Source organism: Dipteris shenzhenensis, chromosome 22 (assembly GCF_047967505.1).
Source record: "Dipteris shenzhenensis isolate YYH24624 ecotype China chromosome 22, Dip_SZ_1.0, whole genome shotgun sequence".
NCBI lineage: Eukaryota > Viridiplantae > Streptophyta > Polypodiopsida > Gleicheniales > Dipteridaceae > Dipteris > Dipteris shenzhenensis.
The window spans coordinates 14,592,461-14,616,370 of NC_141617.1; positions in this window are offsets into that span (position 1 = coordinate 14,592,461).

The window sequence follows — 23,910 nt, forward strand, 5'->3', positions numbered from 1 at the left end:
CCCAACAAGTACTATAGAATCATCAGGATGGCAATATCTCCAGTCCTCATCACCGTCTATCATTCTCCATCTTCAAGCTAGCCACATGCTCCAAATTTCAGAACTATTCACTAGCTTGGCCAAGGAGGAACATGCACAAGAATTGGAAAGAGAGATTGCAACAGTAATTGAAGATCAATTCCAGGCAATCGCCATAGAGTTCAAGGCACTTTGGGTGCAAATAGATGAGAAGGAGGTTGAAGAAGTGCACATGAACCAAGCTCTCCAAGCAAGTGAAGAGAAGGTAGTGGGGGATGTGACCTTCAACCTCCACCAAAGCCAAATACAGCTGACAACATCAGTACAAGCTATGACAATCCTACATACCTACTATAACTCCTTGACCTCTACACATACTCAATAGATGGAGGCACTGTCACAAGCTCAACTCACTCTAATTTACAAAGAAGAAGAGCTCCAAGACTGCCAAGACAAGCTTGAAGACATGCAATAGTCTTTGGCAATATGCACATTCAGCATTAAAGAGCTTACAAGGGAATGCAAAATCTTAAAGGACCAATTGCACTACTGAAGAGGCCAACACTTCATAAGAACAAGTCTTGGACCAATGGTCCAATACCACTGAAGTCATTTCTCAACAAGTGTAGGCCACCTTGCAAATGAGAAAGCTTAAGGAGGCTTATACATCCATCTACCATAAATATAAAGAGAAAATGGATGAGATGCAATTTCAAAAGATAATCATCTCCAAGCTTGAACTCACAATTTCTAGTGCAAAACAATGAGGCAATGGAAGACAACACCAATGAAGTCCCACTCCAATGCACAATGGTGGTATACCAAGAGCTTGTGGCTACTTTACAAGTGGAAGATCACCTCAACGCATGAGTGCTTATCCAATGAAAGCAACTCCAAATCAGGATCATATCCAAGGATTGCATATTCAATGTAATCACATTAATTTTCTTATGATTACGTGTCTTGATGATGTATTTCATGAATTCACGGTTATAATCATGACTTTATGCTATAAGGTGGCCTTGACCTGAAAATCGGATACATACCGGTGGTAATAGGAACACTACCGATGGTATCTAGGTATCGGTGGTAGTGCTAATAGTACCATCAGTGGTAGACTGACACATTATTATCGGTAGTAGCAATAACCATACCGCCAGTACTTTTACTACCGCCGATAGTTTAATTATAACCACCGGTAGTATTACTACACCCAGTGGTATTGTTCTTCTTATAGCCGGTGGTTACTACTACTACTGGTGGTAATATTCAAACTACCAGTGGTAGCACTACTACCCCAAAATATATGCCAATCGCCGGTTTCATTTTCCACTAACAATGGATTAAGAAGAGGTAAAAAGACTCCTCTCTCCATGTCTTGGCTGAGGGGTCTGGTCCAAGAAGTGGTTCTTGGTCCAGTGTCCTGAATAGGATGGGGGCCTAGTTGGGACCACGACTTGGCACTAGATTTCCTTGGACCTCCACATAAAGGACGGGGGTAGGTTAGTCAAATTTTTTATGAAATTATATTACATTTCTTGCATGCATGCATTGAAATCAAAATTTTTACAAAATTATCTTGCATTTCTTGTTTCTTGCATGTAGGAATTGAAATCACAATTTTTATGAAATTATCTTGCATTTCTTGCATGCATGCATTGAAAGAATCATTTCTTGCATGCGTGCATTGAAATCATTCGCATTTGATGTAATTAAAAAAATTTGGTTCAAGCAAATCCAACACCTAGAAATTGAAAGACCCGAATTGAGCCAAAGTTGTAGAATGAAATTATTGCTCTATGTGCAAAATTGAAGAGCTTGGAGGACCTCAACATGCAGTTGTGGCAAGAGGCCCATGTAGCACGTGCAACACTAATCAAAAATGCAAGCATGGAGGCATGGTTAGCTATTTGTCGCCTTTCGTCCTCAAAACCATATGTCGTGGAACCCCTTCCCTCTGATAGCCTAGACAATTGCTTGTACCCTATATGCCAATGCTTGTTTGATAATTGTACTGGCTATTACTCTCTGCCTTGTGGCCATAAATTTCATCTTTATTGTTTAGTAGATTACTTGCCAACTAGATCAATTTGTCCACTTTGTAAAGCCCAACTATCAATGGCACTGTACATAGTGTTGGGCTTAGGACAATTGTATCAAGGACCATGACATTGAATGAAGTTATACATTCTCTTTATGATGGAAATATATGTATATTATCTCTTTATGGTGGAAATATATGTATACAATCTCTTTATGATGGAAATATATGCCTTTGTTTTAAGTTCATTGAAGTTCTATGATGGTGTACTATATGATCTAGTGGAATTTATTTATTTAAATGCTTAGGGATTAATTTATATGCATCCAATGTTCATAATCATTTTGCACTATGCAATTCTAAATCCATCACATGCAATCCTAAAGTCACATGCCTCCATCACATGCAATCCTTAAGTCATCAATTGGAATAGTGTCAAATATTATTTCATGATAAATAATATAAGGAAGGCTATAGTCAATTGAAAACAAATATAATCCAATGGTCATATTCATTTTCATCGATCCTAATACTTAAAACGTAAACCCATGCATCCATGATCCGTCATATTACTTAAAACTTAAACCCATGCATCAATTGGAATTTGGAATTTAAAACACTATGCAATCCCTAAATCCATCACATTAAGTTCTAAAGTCTAAAAAAGAATGTTACCAAAGACAAACTATATAAAGTAAACGTTAATCATGATAAACTAAATAAAGTAAACTTTAAAAGCATTTTCTATTTTCCATTAAAATATAATTATATGCACTTTCATCACAAGCTCTCTCTCTCTCTCTCTCACACAATTAAAACTTCTCTAAAGTTAGTAAAGAAAAATGTTACCAAAGACAAGAAATTAAACTTTGCACATGCTTCTTCTGCACGTCGTCGCATAGGATTCTATTGCATATGAGAGAGAGTGGTATGCCAGTTGCCATGCTCTTGATCAATTGAACTTCGTCAAGAGTGCAACAATTGCCATTACCACCCAAAAGCCTATGTGATGGCGACATGGAAGAAACAAAGTCCAAACCCTAAACACAAGATATCTACAATGCCAACAAGACAATTCTTATTCAACCCTAAACTGCAACCTGCAATCAAAAAACAAGAACACATTCAAAATACAATGAGACATTCAAAACCCTATTGCCATCATTGCCACAATTCATGAGTCATTATCCTCATCATGTTCATCATCAATTCCTCATCTTCAAACCCATGTGTAAGGTGAATATTATTTCCTTCTTCTTCATAAGATTCGTCCTCCTCATCGCTATCCTTCTCGGATGTTGCATCATCAATCTCAATTTCATCCTCTTCTTAGGGTTTTGGAATCTGCAATGGTGGGACTGTGCTTCAAGCTATATAGCATCTGGCGGGATATCGTAGGTCCATTTTGGAACTTTCTCCTCATATCCCACAGCTCCTAATGTTTCTAGGATTTTATGATTGGCATAGATGTACACTAACTTCTCAGCCCGATCCTCTAGCAGTCTATTTCGTAAAGCACTATGAATGTACTTGTAATGACTCCAGTTTCTTTCTGAGCCCAAGTTTTTGAGAATGTATGAGAAAGAACCCTCATTGTAATCAGATGTAGAAGCTCACACTTGCCACCATTCATCATCCACCATTTCCAAGAAGATGTAGTTTCTGCCAATGCTTGAACATCGCTCGATGCAAACAACCCCTCCTTGCATCGATACTTGGCTAATGTGTTACAACACTTTGAAAACTCATGGTTGTGGAGATAATATTGTCGCACCACCTTATGAAATTCATGCATAACAATTGGGATCTCTTCGGGATTCATATTCCACCACTCGGGGTCTAAAAGGTACCCAACACTATTCAATAAAATATGAGCTTGCTCCCATCATGTCCTAAATAATTGCCACAATTCCTTGTGTTTTGTAGCATTAAATGGTCTTCTCTCATTCTCTTGACCCGGGCGAGCAGGGGGATTTCTTGCAATAAGAGCTTGCTCAATACTCTAAAAGTGCATTCATGCTTTTCTGATTGTTGGAGACTTTGAGTCCAAATCCCTAAGCGCATGTAAAATAGGTTTCATAGCATTAGTAGCACCCTCAAACCATTTCCATAATGCAGGGGATCCCAATGTTTCTTTCAAGTCATGCATTTTCTCCTATCTTGTCCTATCGGTCAACTCTGACATCCATCATTCAAATGCATCACAATGAAATGTATCTATAAGAAAGCTCCTATTTTTGACCAGAGATTGCAAAGTGTAGAAGTACATAGCAAATCTCATGGTTGCTAGCAATTGCAACATGGTAGAACCATCATGAGGCATAAAGATTGCTTCAAGACATTGCTTTGATTGTACTAACTTACTGATGTCTCGAGCCTCACAATCTCTTTGAACCATTTCACTTGTTTATACCAATCTTTCAATGCAAGATTTAAAGTATGCGTACAACACGCAGATACATATAAATTAGTATACTCCCTTTGCAATATTCTTCCTGCCTTTTCACAACTCTTGGCATTATCCATGACAACTTGAACAACCCTTCCAAGGCCTAACTCTACACCAGCCATATATGTCCCCGACTTCTTTACATGTGAGGCATAAATCTATGTGTGGAAGGCCTCCCCACATGGTGATATAACCATCACATTAAATAAAGCATGGCATTTTAGCTTGTCCACCCGTCTGAGACAATTTTGCATCCGATGTTATGCAATTGCTCGAAAATGCCACAATTTATATGCTCTTTCTCTTTTGCATATATGCCTTATCTAACAATTATGTACGCAATGTGTGGTAAGAAGGCAGCTTGAAGCCCGGCCCATAGTTAGCAATGCAATTCCATGTAGCCCTCATATCATTGTTATCGACCATACTCAGTGGATATCCTGATAGCAACATTGATCTACCAAGTACATATTGTGCATTCTCAAAATCTTGAACCCGGATGCTCTCAACTATCGTAATTTGCCTCATGTTAGGAGTAGCAGTTGCCGATCTAGCTTCACAAGCCATAGGTGGTGATCTATGTTGCATGATAGTGTCCACACAAGGAGTTCTGGCATGGGAGCCTGCAACACTTGTACTTTCGTAACCGTGTATGCTTACAGACTCTACTCAACTTATACCTTGACTTTCCCAAATTGATCTTCTTCATATTTTTCCAGAAGCTTGCAACTTCTTTGTTAAGGTGCGAGTTACTGTAGCAGCTCCTGGGGCCGCACAATGCTGAATGCTCTTTCTTGAGTCACTAAGCAATTGGCCCCTTATGTGAGGTGCTCTCCCATATTTTTGTATTCCACAATACTTGCATTTCTACTCAATGTAGTCACGAACATTACTAACAAAGTCCCACTCTGGACCAAGTGACGTACATTTTCCCCCTTGTGCACATGGAGGATTGTGACACCCGCATAAATCCTCTCCCCGTATCTTGGTTAACAACCTCACAGGGTGGATCAAGCATTGGGGTAGTGCCTATTTCGACAATGATATCCTCGTTTGCAGCTACTTGTTCAACCCTAGGAACATTTTCAAGCATATGAATATTGGCATGGGCATGAGTCGATGCATCCACAGTTTGCCTAGTCACAACTCGTCTTGAAGATTGTGGATGAGCATTTCTAATTTTAGGCATTTTTAGTGCATTCATAGTCGCAACATGTGCCCTATTTTTGCTCAAGTCATTGCCATCTTGTCTCCCCCTTCTCTCCATACCTAAGGCCTTTAGCTTAAGAGCCAAGACTGCTCACTAACAATTGCATTTATTGGCACTCTCTCATGATCATGGCCTGTAAGTTCCCCAAAATGCAAGGAGTCGGAGTATAGACCACCCTGAAGAACACACAACAAACACTCGCATCTAATAGCCCTCGTGTTTGTGGTTTACAATTTCCCCAAGACACAAGGAATTGGAGGAACAAACCACACCCACAGGTATAATGAATGTTGACTCACTCTAACCCACTTAGCCTTATAACTATTCAGATCCAAATCGTGGTTTACTTTCTTTCCCAACTTACCAAAGGGTTTATCAGGATATGAACCACAAGTGGATTGAATGATGAGCCTCTATCGCCATTTCCACCAATATATAGCCTCGAGCCACATGGGAAACTGGGAATCTGCAACCCACATCATCGCTAGTACACAAGACACTACCGAAAGTATTACTCTTATTACCAGTAGTAATATTAATAATGAAGATGGTAACATCCCAAGTGATGTTGTACTTCAAGCATAGGGAGAAGGAAAGGATCAGAGGAGGCCATAATCTCAGCAAGCTGGTTTGTGCCAAAGAGAAGAGCGATACGTTGTTGGAAGAAGATCTTGTGACTGAACATGACATCAACTGATATATATCAAGGAGTCTGAAGGGGCTGATTGGGTCAAATGGGTAGGTTCCAAGGAAACATTGCACCTCCTTTATAGACACCTTTACACTTAGCTCAAAACACTCTCCAAATTGTCATAAGACACACAAACCCATAACTTTCAACAAAGACATGATATAAAATATTCAAACACATGTCTAGATGCACTTGAAATGGGCTTCGCTCTTATATAAGTTTCATAAGAAACAACAAAATGGTCGGAAATATATGGTCAGTTTACTAGGTGGGGGTAAAAACTGTTTGAAAAATAAATAGTCACACACAGAGAGTCATAGATTTTTGGTTCAACACAATTGAAGACATATGATGATGCTCCTTGAAGAGAGCTTCGCGGTGATATAAGTTTCATCCAAATCGGACCACCGAGCAAAAGTTATGAGCAAAATACTAACAGGGGGTCAAACTATCATGAAAAGCACATACTCCTTCTACTGGTGCTGACTTGGGAGAGTACTACCTCCATGCTTAGACTTCATCAACGATCCAAGTCCCATAGAGGTCGCCTAGGAGGGAAGGAAGAGCTCCCTTTGGGAAATAGATAAACCATGTATGCGCAATGAGCGACTGAATAGACAACACTTTTGAGCACTTTGGACGAGAAAAAAATGGAAAAAGGGAACTTGATATCCCCACATGGAGCCCATAGGGACCCTCTCTTTTCCATATGTCCACATCCTCCTTATTCCACATGGGAACTCTAGAAGGATTCCTCTTGACTCCACACTCCTCACATGCCTTCCACACGCTTGGCATGTGGCCTCTCTTATATTATTAGAACACATGGACATGATGAGATACATAAGAGGTATAAGACAGTTTGGAATGGAATACAGAGGAAGTTATCCAAGGTTGCATGGATATTGTGATAGTGGACTATGTAGGAGATCATGAGACCAGGAGATCCACACAAGGATATGCATTTTTCCTTGGTCAAGGTGCTATATGATGGTTGTCAAGAAAGCATCCAACTATTTCTTTGTCTTTAACAAAAGCAGAATATATGGCACTCAGAACAAGTGCATGTGAGGCTATATGTCTTAGAAGACTATTGTCATAAACGATTACTTTGATGAGTCAAAGCCAACAATAATATATCGTGATAATCAATCGACTCAAGCATTAGGCAAGAATATAGTATATCACTCTAGGACAAAGCATATTAATGTTAGAGAGCACTTGATCAGAGAATGAGTGTTATTGGTGACACATCACATTGTAATATTGTGATAGTAGCAAAGAGAATGTTGCAATATCTTTACCAAACCACTTGGGAAATAGCTTTTTGGGAAACACCGACAAGCTCTTGATTTGACTTAGAGAAAGAACATTCCCATTAAAGGGGTATGATGGAATGTAATGCTCAGCCCTTATTCCATTCCCCATAATCATCATCTTGAAGGAAGCCCTACTTCATAATGTTTATCGTGAGGGAAGGTGTTGAAGATTCATCTCAACATCATGTTTGATATTGTGCGTAGCACTAACTTAAAGAGTGCTAAAAAGGCACAAAGGGTTAGAAATAGCAAGATTTAGCAAATCTTGATGCTTTGAAAAGATTTGGCTACACAGTCAAATCTCCCTAGACCCTCGTGATTACAAAGAAGCTAGCAAGATTTGGTCGCATAGCCAAATATCCCTAAACCCTCGTGATTTATAAAAAGCTAGAAAGATTTCACATCACAGACAAATCTCCCCAAACCTTAGTGCTTTGAAAAGATTTGGCTGCACGGCCAAATCTCCCCAAACCCTGGTGATTTGAAAAGATTTGGCCGCACGGCCAAATCTCCATAGACCCTCACGATTAGAAAGAAGCTAGCAAGATTTGGCCGCATGGCAAAATGTCCTTAGACCTAGATGATCTAAAAGAAGCTAGAAAGATTTGATCGATTTGAAAGAAGCTAGCAAGATTTGGCTGCACGACCAAATCTCTCCAGAACTTAGTGCTTTGAAAGAAGCCCACAAGATCTAGCCACAAGGCCAAATCTCCCCAAACTTTGGTTCTTTGAAAGAAGCCTATAATATTTGGCCACACATCCAAACCTCCCCTTCCGGTGCTTTAAAACAAGCCCATAAGAATGGCCAAATCTCCCTAGACCCTGGTGCTTTCTCAAATCTACCACTATGTCTAGTGTCAATTCTTGATTCTATTTCAAATATGTGTTTTGTCTAACATTAAAGATTATAAAGATGATAGTTTGTATATTGCTTGGATTTTTTATAGGAAAGACACAAATGTGAAGAAGGTTGAGAAAGTTGTAAGTGGATTTGGAGAAAAAAGCATACCTTGGTACTTTGACATACATAATTTTGAGGGAGCATAGTTGACACGAGTTCACTTATTTGTTTTGTTACCTAATAAAAGTGCATACACTTGTGTTGGATCGGTACATCAAATCACAAAATATGTGGTTGGAAAAGAGGGAGATATTGGATTGTTGATCATTATAAATCAAAGTAAGAAATTTCTCTTGAATCCTAGCGATTATGAAGCATCTCGTATGAAGTCAGATGTAGATGACAACATGCACTCAAGAGGCTAGATAAGTGTTGAACCAATTGATGGAAATGAAATTGACATAGTGACAACAATCATTGAATCATATCGCAAAGTTTCAGCAACATTAAAGAAGCGCAAGAGTGGGGAAGATAGTGGGGAAGGAACAAAGGAAAGTCGACTATGGTTCAAGCACCAAGTGGTAGCAGAGAAGGGGCAAAGAAAGGAAAGCTAACTATAATTGATGTACGACAGAGTCTTATGAGGAGTTGGTAAAGTTGGAAAGTATCTGTTGCACGTATGCTTACAATAATCCTAGCTTGCAAGAACCAATATTGACAATAGAAGGGGTACCAAAAGAAGATGATACAATTGAAGGTGGAGGGGATAAAGAAATTGATACCATACTAGGACAAAAAGAGCTTCAACCCTTCAATGAAGAGTAGCGTGAGCATTTACAAAAACATGCTTCAAAGTTTTGGGAAATAGAAGAGGAAGCAACAGGTCCTTGAAATTGTCCTTTTATATGGTGTTTGTGTTTTTCATATGTTATCTTGTTATATTCTCCATATGATGTATTAATTTCGTTCCAAAGATCTTTTAATATTACTTGGGAATTTCTTCTATCTCATTGCCATAATTCAAACATTCATATGTATTCTTGAATATGTTTAATTTTCTATATTTCATGAAAAGATGTGTTTGCATGCTGTAATACCTTCAGAGTGTGATACACATCCAAATTTATTTATGAGTTCATAAATGTTAAAAAGTGTGTTGAGTCTTGATCATGATGAATGAATTAGTGTGAATTTTTGTTTCTATCCTTATTCACTTCATATGAATGTTCAAATATGTTTGGCCTGCTTGGCCAAATCTTTTCTTAGTGGGAACACTCGGGCAATGCTAGATAATGTTGGACTCCACTCATCACTTCCAAGATCAACATGGTTGCTTGAAAATGTTGAGGATGCAATGTCGGAGTTAATGTTCCATTGACAAATGTGGATGCAAGCTTAAGGTAAAGGAGAAGATGCAATGTCATTGTATGAAGCCAAGGTGCAGGAAGAAAACTTAGAAGGTACAGGAGAAGACATAATGTCACCCTCAGAAATAATGTTAAAAGAGGTGATAACAAAAATAAGACTAGTAGTGATAATAGATTTGAAAGGGTTATTGCTCGAGCATTGTTTTTTGAAGTCAAACAAACATATGAGCTTGCACAATGGGAATTATTGGCTTGTTCTCCATCCTAGGTGTTTAGAGTTTCTACAATGGTTGCTTGATCACTGCCATGTTGGCATTTGGTCCACTGGAGGAGAAAAGGGCATGGTGCAACACATGTTGGACATTTTGGAGCATCCTATTAACAGAAAGTTACATTTCTTCATGGTTTGGGATGCGATGGCATGCCACAAGCATACAAAGAGTAGAATCATTTGACTAGATAGGATGAATGTGGAAGTAGAGTTTAAACCATTAATGAGAGTATGGTGTTGTTTTAAAGAGGAATGCAAACCAACAAGAACACTGTTCATTGACATTTCGCCTTACACGAGTTGTGTTAATCTAGCAAAAAATTTTCATTTTCCCTACAAATTTTGATATAGATTGTGGTCGTTCTATTTTGCTTCATGAGTTATTGCCATACCTACAGATGCTAGATGATGCAGTAGATGTGCGTAGTGCCATCTCTTCTAACAGATTTGGTCAAGCTCCGATTGTCGAAGGGCATGATATGTTCTATTATTTTCAACTAGTGATCCTTGAATTCAAAGAAAAAAACAAAGAAGTGCTCAAAAGGATGAATGTCAAATCTCATATGTCTACTCGTAGTTCAAAAAAAGACACAGAGAAAGGTATTGCTTCACCTATAACCAAAACTAGAGTGAGAGGGACTTGTCCTACTACAAGAAGTATGGTGCATGCTCAACATGTTACATTGAATGAAGAGGAAGAATGCATGCTAGGAAAAATTGCCAAAATGGGGCCGTTGAAAGATAGTGAGGCAAAATGCTTTGCTATGGTTCTTGGATGCAAGAAAAGGGGAATCACTACCGATGCTGCAAGGGCATTCTTAGCCAACCTGATTCGATTTGATTGCATAGACAACCCTTAGTGAATCTAAGTGATCTCTTGTTAATTAGAGTTGAAGACACAAATGGTCAGCTAAAACATTTGTACCTACATTTTGATTTATATTTGGACACTATTTGGTTAGATTTGATTTGCAAAACATTATGTTTCAATTTGTTTTGTGAAAGAATTAATAGACATTGAGTTAGTACCTTGTGCAAAAAATGCTCTGTGCTTTGTGATGTGAGTTTGTATTCCTCCACTAAAAGAATTATTCTTTGATTTTAAACATATGATAGGTGTTGCAGATTGTCCTAAAAAGTTGAAGAGCTATCTTATTACAAATTTTGATCCTCATCCAATGGCTTATGGAAACATGAATTGCCCATACCAATTGAGCACATGTTCGAAATGAATGGCATCCATTATGAAGTAAAGAAATCAACAAAACCTGGGGTAGGATATGGTCTTTTTGTATATACGAGCATCAAGAAGAAACAAGATTTGATGGTATATAATGGACCAAAGTATGATTATGATACTTGGAGGTCTCTCCTCAAGTTTTTCCCAAGGATGAAGACTTATGGAATGTTTGAAGATCCATTCATTGAGCCATTGACAGATGTGAAATGTATTGTGGGAGATGTATTGTATGGAAACATTACTGGATATATAAATAGCTCAATGTATTATAAAGAAAGAACAAATGTTATATTTGTATACATCCCTAAGCTACCATCTTGGGCTCAAAAGTCACAAGGAGATTTGAGTGCCCATGGCTACATTACTATTCAAACCATAAAGGATATCTCCTTTGGAGATGAGCTACTTTGTGAGTATGAATACTAGTATGGAATTGTTAATGATTGTGTTAAACGATGTGGTGCAAAATTTAGTTGCAAAATTGGCTGTGTGTCAATGGTTTTGATTATATTTAGCACAAGAAAGCAATTAAAAAAAAGGTTTTTATCAAGACCATGTCTCTGAGTTTCATGAGCTCTATTGTGATGGAGAGTTTCACGAGCTCTATTGTGATGAAACAGTGTTTTTGAACACCACATTTATATGATGGATGTCAAAGCTCTACCATAATCCTATTGCATATGTCAATATTGCAATTTATCAACATAGAAACATATGCATTTGGCATTAATTTGATACATCTAATATACTAAATAAAAATTGACAGTTGTTGCAAGTCCAATTTTGTTTTTGAACACCACATTTATATGATGGATGTCAAAGCTCTATAACAATCCTATTGCATATATCAATACTGTAATTTAATTTACTCCAATGAATCTTCCTAACACAACATCTACAAATTGGCTTTTGTTTATGGTTTCGATGCATATGAAACAACAAACATCTTTCTTTCACTAGCAAATCAACAAACGTTTTGTCCATGGGGCCATGTTTACATATATTAAGGCCTTTTGCCATATCAACATACGAAAGCTTGTTGCTTGGGTTCTAGGAATTGGGAAAGTATTGTGCATGGTCGAGGCATCGTCTAGTCTCCCCCAACATAATTGAAACTTGGGTCCTCAATGGAGCTAATGTTCCAATAAAAAACATCAAATTTTACTTTTGAAGTGACTATATTTTATTTCATGGGAATTGGGATTTTCCCAAATTCTCTAATATAGTGTTATGAGGTATACTACAATTTCAAAGGACCTAAAGAATATGCCAATGGGCCAAGATTTGTCCCTTCAAACGTAGATTATTTCAATGGACGCAACTATATCTAAGTGACATCTTTTCAGGACTCGATGAGTTCATTGGTACCAAGAAAGATAAAGAATTCAAAAGAAATGCCTTATCTGGAGTGGATGAATTCATGCATTTTGAGAAAGGCAAAGCCATCTAAAAAATTGTTGTCCCTTAATAACTATGATTTCAATGTAATCATCTATGGAAGTGACATCTTATCAGACGTGGATGAGTTCAGTGGCACTCAGAGGGCAAAAGATTTCTGAAGCGATGTCTAATCTAGAGTCGATGAATTCATGCACATCGAGAAAGAAAAAGATATAATCAGTGTTATCCACTCAAACTTGGATTATCTCAATGCACTTAACTATATAAGTGATATCTTGTCGAGAGTGGATGAGTTCATTGGTACCAAGAAAGAAAAAGGTTTTAGAAGTGATGTCTTATCTGGAGTGGAGGAATTCACACACATTGACAAGGGGAAAGAGTTCAAAAGTGTTGGCTTATCAAACATGTGTGACATGGATATTGATTCAAATGGTCCTATGATTGCTTCAAAGACAAGAATGAAATCAACAAAGGACTATTCAGTATTTTACTTTGACTATGATAAGATCAAGGATGCAACATCCCAAGAAAATAAAATGATAAATTAATTTTATGGAGAGAAGTGTACAAATTCACATAAGGATGTACAAAAGAAACAAAAACAGACATACATATGCATGAAAAGAAAGCGAGTCCAGGCAGATGTAGAAAATAAACCAAAGAGAATAAACACTATATTGGAGAATTTGGGAATCTCCCAAGTACCACTTTCAAGTAAAGGGCTAAGATTTGACCATGTGGCCAAAACTTGAACCTTATTTGAAAGTGGGACTTGGGAGGATTCCCTAATATGGTGTTTATGATGGATTCCACTTTCAAGTATTGGGCTTAGATTTGACCATGTGGCCAAATCTTAACCATATTGGGAAGTCCCAAACTATTTGGAAATTGCCAAATTCCCTAATATAGTGTTAATAAGAGTAATGAATGAAGATGTTATGCTCAAAGCAATGTGATCTTCATGTTGCAAGCACAAATGTATGCATTCCATTAACTTACATGACATCAATGGGCATAGAGAACAAGTGTGGCAAAGGAGAGGGAGCAAAAGAAATGAATACCTACTCACGAGGCTCTCTTGCTTTTTAGTAAATGACAAGAAAAAGCAAAGTTTTGGACAACATATAAAGCCTCTCATAAATGGAAAAAGTATTTGCAATAATGCATATCGGATTACTAAAGGATTATCACATGGCACATACTGGGATTTGTAAAGAGAGTGAGAGAGAAGGAAGGAGTCTCACTTGCAGTTTTCTCACATACACAATGGGGGAATATACACAAAGGTGGAGGCTGAAAACAGTTTTTCTCTTCTTAGTTGTGTAAGCCAAAAGAACTCTAAGTACAAAAGAATAGGTGAACCCTATATGTGGGTCTCAAACCAAACTCAGCTAACTAAGGTGGCATACTAACTGAGCCACTAACTAGAGTACATAAAGATAGCTGTCATCTAGCTATTATTCATGGGCAGTGTACCAACTGCATCTGCAGCTAACAAGTCGGTGACATAAATGCACAACGGTCACCCTAGCATATCATGAGTGGAGCTCGATATCTCAACACTCCCCCTTGAGTTCAATCCCAATTCCTGCACACCAAGCAGGTCTTTGAACTTGCGTAGCTTATCTACGCCCAATGCCTTCGTGAATATGTCAACTACTGGATCCTCTGTGCTAACATAAACTAGATCAATAAAACCTACTAGAACCTTCTCCCGCACATAGTGATAATGCACCTCAATGTGCTTTGTTCTAGCATGATAGATTGGGCTATTTGCCGAGTGTATACTACTCATGTTGTTACAATAAATGACAACTGGCCCATCTGTAGACTGATGCATATCATAAAGTAGCTTATGCAACCAAGCTACCTCACATGCAACCATTGTTGCACCCCTGTACTCAGCCTCTGTGCTCGACAAGGCAACTGTAGGTTGTTTCTTGCTGCTTCAAGTGGCTGCAGCACTCCCAAAAGAGAACACATATCCACTGGTAGATTGTCTATCAGAAATACTACCAGCCCAATCAGCATCAGTGTATCCATGCGACTGTTTTTGAACCCCAGTCTCATAAAATAGTCCATACCGCAATGTGGACCTCACATACCTTAGTATGCATCTAGTCGCATCCAAATGTGATTTCCTTGGAGCCTGCATAAACTGACCTACCAAACCAACAGCATAGCTCATAGTCATATAACTCAAACTTCCTACTATGCTTCTGTACATAGTAGGGTCTTCTAGAAGCTCACCTACATCTGCGCTCAGCTTCACATTCTACTCCAAAGGAATTGAAATAGGCTTACAGCTTGTCATCCCATATTTGGATAGCATGTCCAACCCATACTACCTCTACAAGAGCCATATCCCACTTGTGGATCTAATCATCTCAATGCCCAAGAAGTAATGCAGCTCTCCCAAATCCTTCATCTCAAACTTCTGCTTCAATAGCATTTTCACATGAAGGATATCTTCATCACTATCACTTGTGATGATCAAATCACCAACATAAATGACAAGCAGAATAATACCTTTCTCTGTTTTTCTCACATAAAGTGAGAAATCTGCCTTGGAAATTTGAAAGCCAATAGTGACAAGATATTGTCCTATCTTGTCAGACCATGCTTTGGGTGCTTGCTTCAAGCCATACAAGGCTTTCTTCAACCTGCAAACAAACAGCATGAACATAACCTGGTGGTTGCTCCATATAGGCCTGTTCTTGCAAATCACCATGCAAGAAGGCATTCTTTACATTCATCTGATGTAAAGACCATCCCTTTGATGCAGCCATAGCAATGATTGCTCTTACAGTTGCCATCCTTGCAACCAGAATGAATGTTTCTTCCTAATCAATGCCATATGTCTGTGCATACCACTTGACAACTAATCTTGCCTTGTATCTGTTCACAAAACCATTTGCATTGTGCTTCACCTTATAAACCCACTTGTAGAGAATTACATTCATGTCTTTAGGCAAAGGAACCAATTCCCATGTAGCATTTGCTTCCAAGGCATCCATTTCTTCATCCATGGCTTTCTCCCTTTTTTTTTTTCTCATGGCTTGCTCAAAAGAATTGGGTTCTGGTTCATATATCACTTTGACCATATAGGCATAGTGAATGGCTCTAAATCCATCCTATTTGAGCCTATCCACTAAATACCTAGCTCTAGTAGACCTGTGCAAAATAGGCTCACTACCAAGTACTCTCAAAACATCCCTTGTCTTCCTTACTCCAGGTGTAACAATAGAAGGAATACCCAACTCATCATCAAGGCTCTATTATGAGCCACAGGATTCACCATCCACATAAGAGTGACCTGCATTCACAGCAACCATGAGCTTATCTACTTTCTCTTTTCCTTTTTGTGATACTTGCATACCACTATGTGCATTGCTTTGAGGAGATCCTCATGATCTCAATCTGCCTGTCCATGGCAAAGTATGTGAACCACTGCTAGAGGACACTATAGGTCCACTAATATTTTGTGATTGCTGAAATGAATTCTGTGTAGCATTACCATTTTGTGCATCTACATCATCAATCACATTTACTGGATTATACCAGCTTCTCATCTCATCAACATCTTTGCTCACTGTAAAGTTACAAATAGAAGGGTTATAGCATCTATACCCTTTTTGGAGCCTTTTTGCTATAGAGAATAACTAATAAAGATGCACTTCTTAGCTTTTGGATCTCAAATCATCTGGTACATGAACATAGGCAATGCAACCAAAAACTTTCAAATGAGAAATATCTGGTTTCCTACCAGTATACCTCTCCTCGGGCATCATGCCATGTATTGCTACAGTGGGAGTCTTGTTCATTATGTAGACTGCTGTAGCAATTGCTTCAGCCCAATAATAATTTGGCAGGTCTTTTTCATTAAGCATGGCATGAGATACCTCTCCAATATGCATGTTTTTCCTTTCTACAAGTCCATTTTGTTGTGGGGTATGACTGCATGAATATCGCTGTTTTATACCATGCTCCTGTAGGAAACTTGCAAACTCATTTGAGAGGTACTCTCCCCTCCATCTAACCTTAGGCATTTTATTTGCAGGCCTATTTCTTTTTCAACCATAGCTTTAAAAGCTTTGAAATGCCCAAACACTTCAATTTTCTTTTTCATAAAATACACCCAAACTTTATTGCTGTAGTCATCAATAAAAGTGACAAAATAATGACAGCCTCCAATAGATGCAGCTTTAGTAGTCCACACATCAGAGTGGATTAATTCCAGTGGCCTCTTACTCTCTTGAACATGTCTAGGAAATGGTTTCCTTGCCTGTTTTCTAAATTGACAGGCTTCACATACCTTATGCATTCCTACAACCTTGAACTTAGGCAATCTTGCAATAATATTTTGGGCCTCCATTAATTTAAGTCGTTGTATATTAACATGACCAATGCGTTTATGCCTAATATCAATATCTGCAACTACACCGGTCCCACGTGCAAACATTACTGCACTCAATTTAGGCATGTCCGCATCCAACGTAAACATCCTACCCTTCTTCTTCCCTTTTGCTATCAAGTGACCTTTATTTTTCATATCCTCAACAAAGTATCCATGAGGATTAAATTTGACCTGCAAGCCCTGATCAACCATTTGACCAACAGAAACTAGGTTCTTGGTGATATAATTCGGGACATGAAATACATCAGACGGGTATTTCTTTTTTCCATCCTGCATAGATAAAGGAATTTCACCAATCTACACAATAGGATGTGTAGTATCATCACTAGTCTCCACAAATCCTGGTCTTTCTATTTTCCTTGCATCCTACATCCATTCTACATGACCTATCATGTGGTTTGATGCACTTGAATCAACATACCACTGCTTTCTTCTGCACTTGGCACAGAATTGGTCATGTGCTGCACCAGAAACATATGCTCATTTCTGTCATCACCCTGTCTACTAGAGGATGCATAATTGCCTTGCTACAATTTTCCAATCATGATGTCATTCTGCTTTTTATAGCATTCTTTAACCATATGACCCATTTTACCACAGTAGTAGCATTCAACATTGCTATTTGCATTTTGGCCTCTCTACCATCCACTGACAAAACATGTGGGCCTCAGGATCTATGGATCACTCTAAGGTGGATGGAACCTGTGTGGAAACATGATAGAGAAAGTACCTATGACATGTACCTCAAGTCAATTAGCTTCCATGATAGATTAGCTTGGACTCATAAAGAGAATCTTGAGATAGTGCAAAGTGCTTGATTGATATTACTTCAAATAAATCTCCCTTTTATAGGTGAGGGTACTTACATCCATTTGCTTGCTCACATGTGGGATATCTCCTCCATGCCATGTGGCAGCTTGCCCTTTACTCATACCTTTGCTCTATATGTGCTCATGGCACCACAACTCTCAACACCTCCCCTTGGTGCCATAATCCTTTGCTACTGCAAGGTGGTCAAATGTGAGTTACATTCCATCGCCTCCCCTTAGTGCATGTTGGTAAACTGAAAGGAAAGAAAAGAGTGGACACAAACTCAGAATACTTGCATTACTTGCTTATAGAATCAAGAAGAGTGAGGTCCTTAAGTAGGCACCTCATACATGCTCACTGACATCACTGATGACTTCAGAGCTCCACAATCATCTCCTCAATCTGCTCCTAGATTCTCTCAATCATCCTATGTGGCTCTCCACCACCTAACTGTGCTTGTGGGCACCTAACTGTGCCTCTAGCACTCACACATAGAAACATAAGGTGTGCCTGAGGCATACACCTTGAGATATCCCAAAAAACCCCCCCTCAAGGAAATGCCTCAGGCTATGTCAAGGATACATCTAGTCTCATAGTTTCTCATGCCATCTCATGGTTGTCAAGGATAAATCTATGGCTAGGTTCTCATGCTAGCAAGGGTTCCCTTGGGTGTAAGGTAAACGAAAAGGGATACAGAAAGACCTTCCAATGGTTATCTCCCCTGCATGTACATGCACACAATGTCTACAGGAGGTACCATGGAACAAAACATACACATGGCTTACATCATAAGGTGACCAGAGGTGTTTACAAAACACACAAAACACAATAGTTTATTTCATTCATTTTGGAGGACTATCCAGCTGAGTACCTTGACATAAAAAGAGAGATCTGGAGCATACATAGAGATGTTTTGAAATGCATAATCTTCAAAGGATGCCTCATCTTGTGGAGGCTCATCAACTGAAAGTAGATTTGCATTTTCTGTCTTTGCTTTGGCTTTGCAAAACTTCTCATTATGGTTGTTCTTGCCACAGTGCTTGCATGGATTAATTTGAAAGCAGTCCTTTGAAAGGTGATTTGTCTTTCCACAGTGATTGCAAGGGGTATACTTGCCCTTCTGGACTTTTACAGCATAAACAGTGTCATTGCCTTTCCTGAGCTCCATATGGCTTTCTTCTTCTTGGAGAGTAGAGATAATACCTTCAAGATTAGGATTAGGAAGATTTTTCAAAGTGGTAACTATGTGATCATAATCTTGAGGCATACTCTTAAGTAACACTGCCATAGCATCATCTGGAGTAATAGGAGAGTTAATAGAAGCTAATTGAGTCATAAGACTCCGCATATAGTTGACATGAGCTGCTAAAGTAGTACCACTAGCCATCTTCAATTCAAAGAAAGAGATTTTAAGTGATAGTTTAGAGATGTGAGAGCTAGCACCAAAAATCATGTCAAGCTTCTGCCAAGCTTCTGAAGGAGACTCCAAGTCAGAGATATGGTGAATATAATCATCTCCTAAAGCAAGAGCAATGATACTGTATGCTTTTTCTTCCCTAGCTGGATCCCTTGCCGGTCGTGTCGGAGTTGAGGATTCTCCAGCATTGGAGGCCGTAGAAGAAGCGGTAGGAGTAGGTTTGACAAGTCCCCATAAGTTCTCCCTCATCAATGCAAATTTCACCTTCATCTGCCATGTGTGGAAGCCCTTTCCATTGAACTTCTCTAGATTCAATAGGGTAGCCATGAGAGGGTCTAACCCAGATATTGGGCAGTGTCTATCTCTCTTACCAGGCAAAAAATAACTGAAAGACTTCCAAAATATAAGCACTTGATGTAGCAAAGACTAGTGACCAATATTCAAACAATGATGCTTCTTCTTACATGCTTCATAGAAGTGTCTAAAATGAATACTTTCCAATCAAAACCAGGTCTAGAAATTCAAAACAAAAATGAAGCCACACTTGTACTGAAGTTATTGAAAGTTTCAAAAAACCAGAAATGCTAGAGTAGCATTTTATGTAGCATCATCTTCAAAAACTTGTCCAAAACTGTCAAAACTAAAAGGCTGAACTTGGAGGGCTTGTAGCTCACTCTTCAAAGCAAGGAAAAGAGGGCTTTCTGAAGCAAAAGAAAGCTCATATACCAGAGAGGGTCCAGCATAGAGGTTGGACGAAATGGTGTGCACTTTTGCCCGGGAGAGTTGCTACAGTTTGAACCTGAGTTTTGATGATTTCTCCCTCGTTACTAAACCAAATGAGCTGAAAAATGGCTCAAAATCTTTGTCTTGAGGTCGTTCATCTACTCCTAAGAGGGCTCAAGCAATGGTGGAGCAGGCAGGGAGTATTGAGCAGTAGAAGAAATGGTGAAAAATGCGTTGTTTGGGGAATGGCAGCCACCACAGACATTTTTTCTTCAATTTCTTGCAGGTCAAAGTTTGCCCATACTAGAGGAGTTTCCAGCTTAGAGTGTTTGGGCAATGGTCGTTTGTAGGTGGAGAACCAAGCTCTCAAAGATTTTGGGAAGAAAGAGGAAAATGGAGAAGAAGAAGATGAAGAAGAAGATGATGATGTGGCAGAAATGGGCTCAAGGGGGATCAAATGGCTCTGAAACCATGTTGGTAAACTGAAAGGAAAGGAAAGAGTGGACACAAACTCAGAATACTTGCATTACTTGCTTATAGAATGAAGAAGAGTGAGGTCCTTAAGTAGGCACCTCATACATGCTCAATGACATCACTGATGACTTCGACAGAGCTCCACAATCATCTCCTCAATCTGCTCCTAGATTCTCTCAATCATCCTATGTGGCTCTCCACCACCTAACTGTGCTTGTGGGCACCTAACTGTGCCTCTAGCACTCACACATAGAAACATAAGGTGTGCCTGAGGCATATACCTTGAGATATCCCAATAGTGCATACATTGCTACTTAAGGTGGTAAAGTGTGGCTTTTACATGTCAATACCTCCCCTGGGTGCTTTCATAGCTACTCTCAAGTGGCCAGGTTTGATTACAAAATATAGGCAAGGTTGGCAAGGGTTTTTGTTTCTCAATACATTCCATTGATGTAACCTTTTGGCTCATGGCTTGATGACGATGGCGTTTGCTTCTTTGCTTGGTGTAGCTTCATGCATGATGCTTTGTTCTTCCATGTGCCTTGATGCTTTGTGTGGATGCCATGCTTTGTGCTATGGTCATCTCACGCACTTGTGCTTCTGGCATGCTTATGACAATGATGTGTGCATTCATGCTTTGATTTGTCATTTGTTGCAAAGGTCTTACCATGAGCTTCATTTTGCTTCAATGGCAGTGTCTAATTGCATACAAAGATTCTGATCTAATAGGTGCGTAGAGCTCAAAAAGACGATCACTTTTCCTTTTTGGATTGTGTGCAAATTCTTCCTGGATTGCAAGTTACGCCTTGTTGAAGGTTTTGTGAAGAAGAGGGCCATTGATGATGTGGCCCAGGGATTCACATGCTGAATTCCATACTGTGCTTAACAAGAGGTTGTGTGCTTAGAAGGCACTACTGACTGTGCATGCTGATGTGGCTTAACTAACCCTAACTCTAACTTAACCATGGCATATTGGATTGACTTGACCGGGGTTAGCTTGACCAACCTTATCCATTGGTTGACCCAAGGTCAAATACACCTAACCGTGGTTAGTTTCTATCTTGCCATGTGTCCTTACCAAAGGTTGCCACGTGTCTTTGTTGACAATCTTGGAGGAATTGAAGCATTCAAGTTATGGCGATGGCGTTGAAGGCACAGAGGTTCATTGCTAGAAGGTCGAGGATGCACAGGCACAGTTGACAGATTTTGCTTTGGCTTCACTAGAGTCGCCACGTTTGGAGACAGAGGGGAGTCGTCAGGGATGGTTGGCCAGTGGCACGTTGTGGAAGGGCCCTTGCTAGTGCTAGAGGAGCAGCCGCAAGGTGTACTATGAGCCTTGGAGTGGTGCAGAGGCATTGGCGCTCAGGTCAGCTAGTGGGAGGGTGGAGCTGCGTCGCATAGGAGTTCCAAGAGTAGTCGTAGGTAAGGTTGTTGAAGCATGTGCGCTATTTGCTAGAGTAGGCCAGTGAGTCATGCAGCTGGCTATTTGCTTCTGTGTCATGGTTGCTCATCGTGTAGGTGGCCTGCAGCTTCTGTAGAGGCTTGTCGAGGGCTCTTGGATGGCGCTGAAGCTGTGGTCGCTACTGTTGCTACAGATTCGGGCTGGGGTTGCACTGGCTTTTAGAGTTGCAAGAGCCGTGGTTGTTGAGGGAGGCTTCATTTGAGTCAAAGGCCCTTGTGAAGCACAGGTTTTGGAGAGGAGTGTGGAGGCACCAGAGTTGTTGGTGAGTCAGGTCTCCAAGAGATGGAGCACACGGGTAGAGAGAGCCATCGTTCTTTGGCTTCTAGAGCTCATGTGCTAGGCCGAGAGCTCAACCCTTGTTGTTGTGTGCACTTTCTGTAGCCTGCTTGCACGTAGAAGTTGAGTGTTATTGTAGTTGGTTGGTTCCAGCTATAGTAGTTGCTTAGAGTCACAGTTGGAGTAGATGAAGTAACAAGCTCTATCTCCCCTTTTCTCAAACATTCTCAGGCTCTGTTTCTCAATCGAAGAAGAAGGAATTCTCGGAATAACTCTCAAAGTCTCCCTATATTTCTTTTCATAGCATCACTCACAATCTCTCAATGGAATGAAGAGAAATCCTCACAAACAACTCAAGCGATGAACAAAAATATGGACGGAAATTTTCTCAAAGTGGATGGAAATTTCTCTCTCTCAAGGGATGGAAATTTATTCTTAATCTAAAACTAAAACTAACCTTGGAGAAAAACATGAGCTCCTAAGACATGGCTACAACTAATCTAGAAATGGAAGCAATCCTAGCGAACTACTAATGAGGTAAACTAGGAGAGCTAAACCTATGCTCTGATACCATGACAAAACATGTGTGCCTCAGGATCTATGGAGCACTCTAAGGTGGATGGAACCTATGTGGAAACATGATGAAGAAAGTGCTCATGACATGTACCTCAAGTCAATTAGGTTCCAAGATAGATTAGCTTGGACTCATAAAGAGAATCTTGAGATAGTGCAAAGTGCTTGATTGATATTACTTCAAATGAACCTCCCTTTTATAGGTGAGGGTACTTACATCCATTTGCTTGCTCACATGTGGGATATTTCCTCCATGCCATGTGGCAGCTTGCCCTTTACTCATACCTTTGCTCTATATGTGTTCATGGCACCACAATTCTCAACATCCACCATGACCTCTTTGGCTCCCCCTGCCTCTAAAGTTACCACGTCCTCCTCCATAGGACTAGTTTTCTTGAATTTGCTGTGTATATTCTGATTTCTACCATGGCCTCCAAATCGGCCTGCTCTACCTTTGCCTCTACCTCTTCCAGCATTTGAGTAGAACACAACTTCTTTTGAAGTTCCTTCTGAACAAGATGCACCACCATTTCTCTGCTCTTCAGAAATTAGAAGAGCAATCAACTCCTCAAAATCAAAAAAATTCTCATGAATGGCAATGGATGTCTGGAATTGTGCATAACGAACTCCCAATAGCCTTTTCCCTTAAGGAAATTCATCATTCTAAACTTCCATGCTTGGAAGTTGTTCTTGTCAAGATTTTTAGTGACAATCTATGAAAGAGCATTAGACGCCATTACAGAACACTACAAAATATTCTGTCACTACAAGAAAACACAACTGCCTCACAAGGGCAAATCTGCAAAACTGAGAAAAGTTCTATTTGACCACACAGTCACTTCCTAGTGACGATTATGCATCAACATGCAATAAGAATTATTTTGTCACTCCTAATGTCTGTGGCATAGGC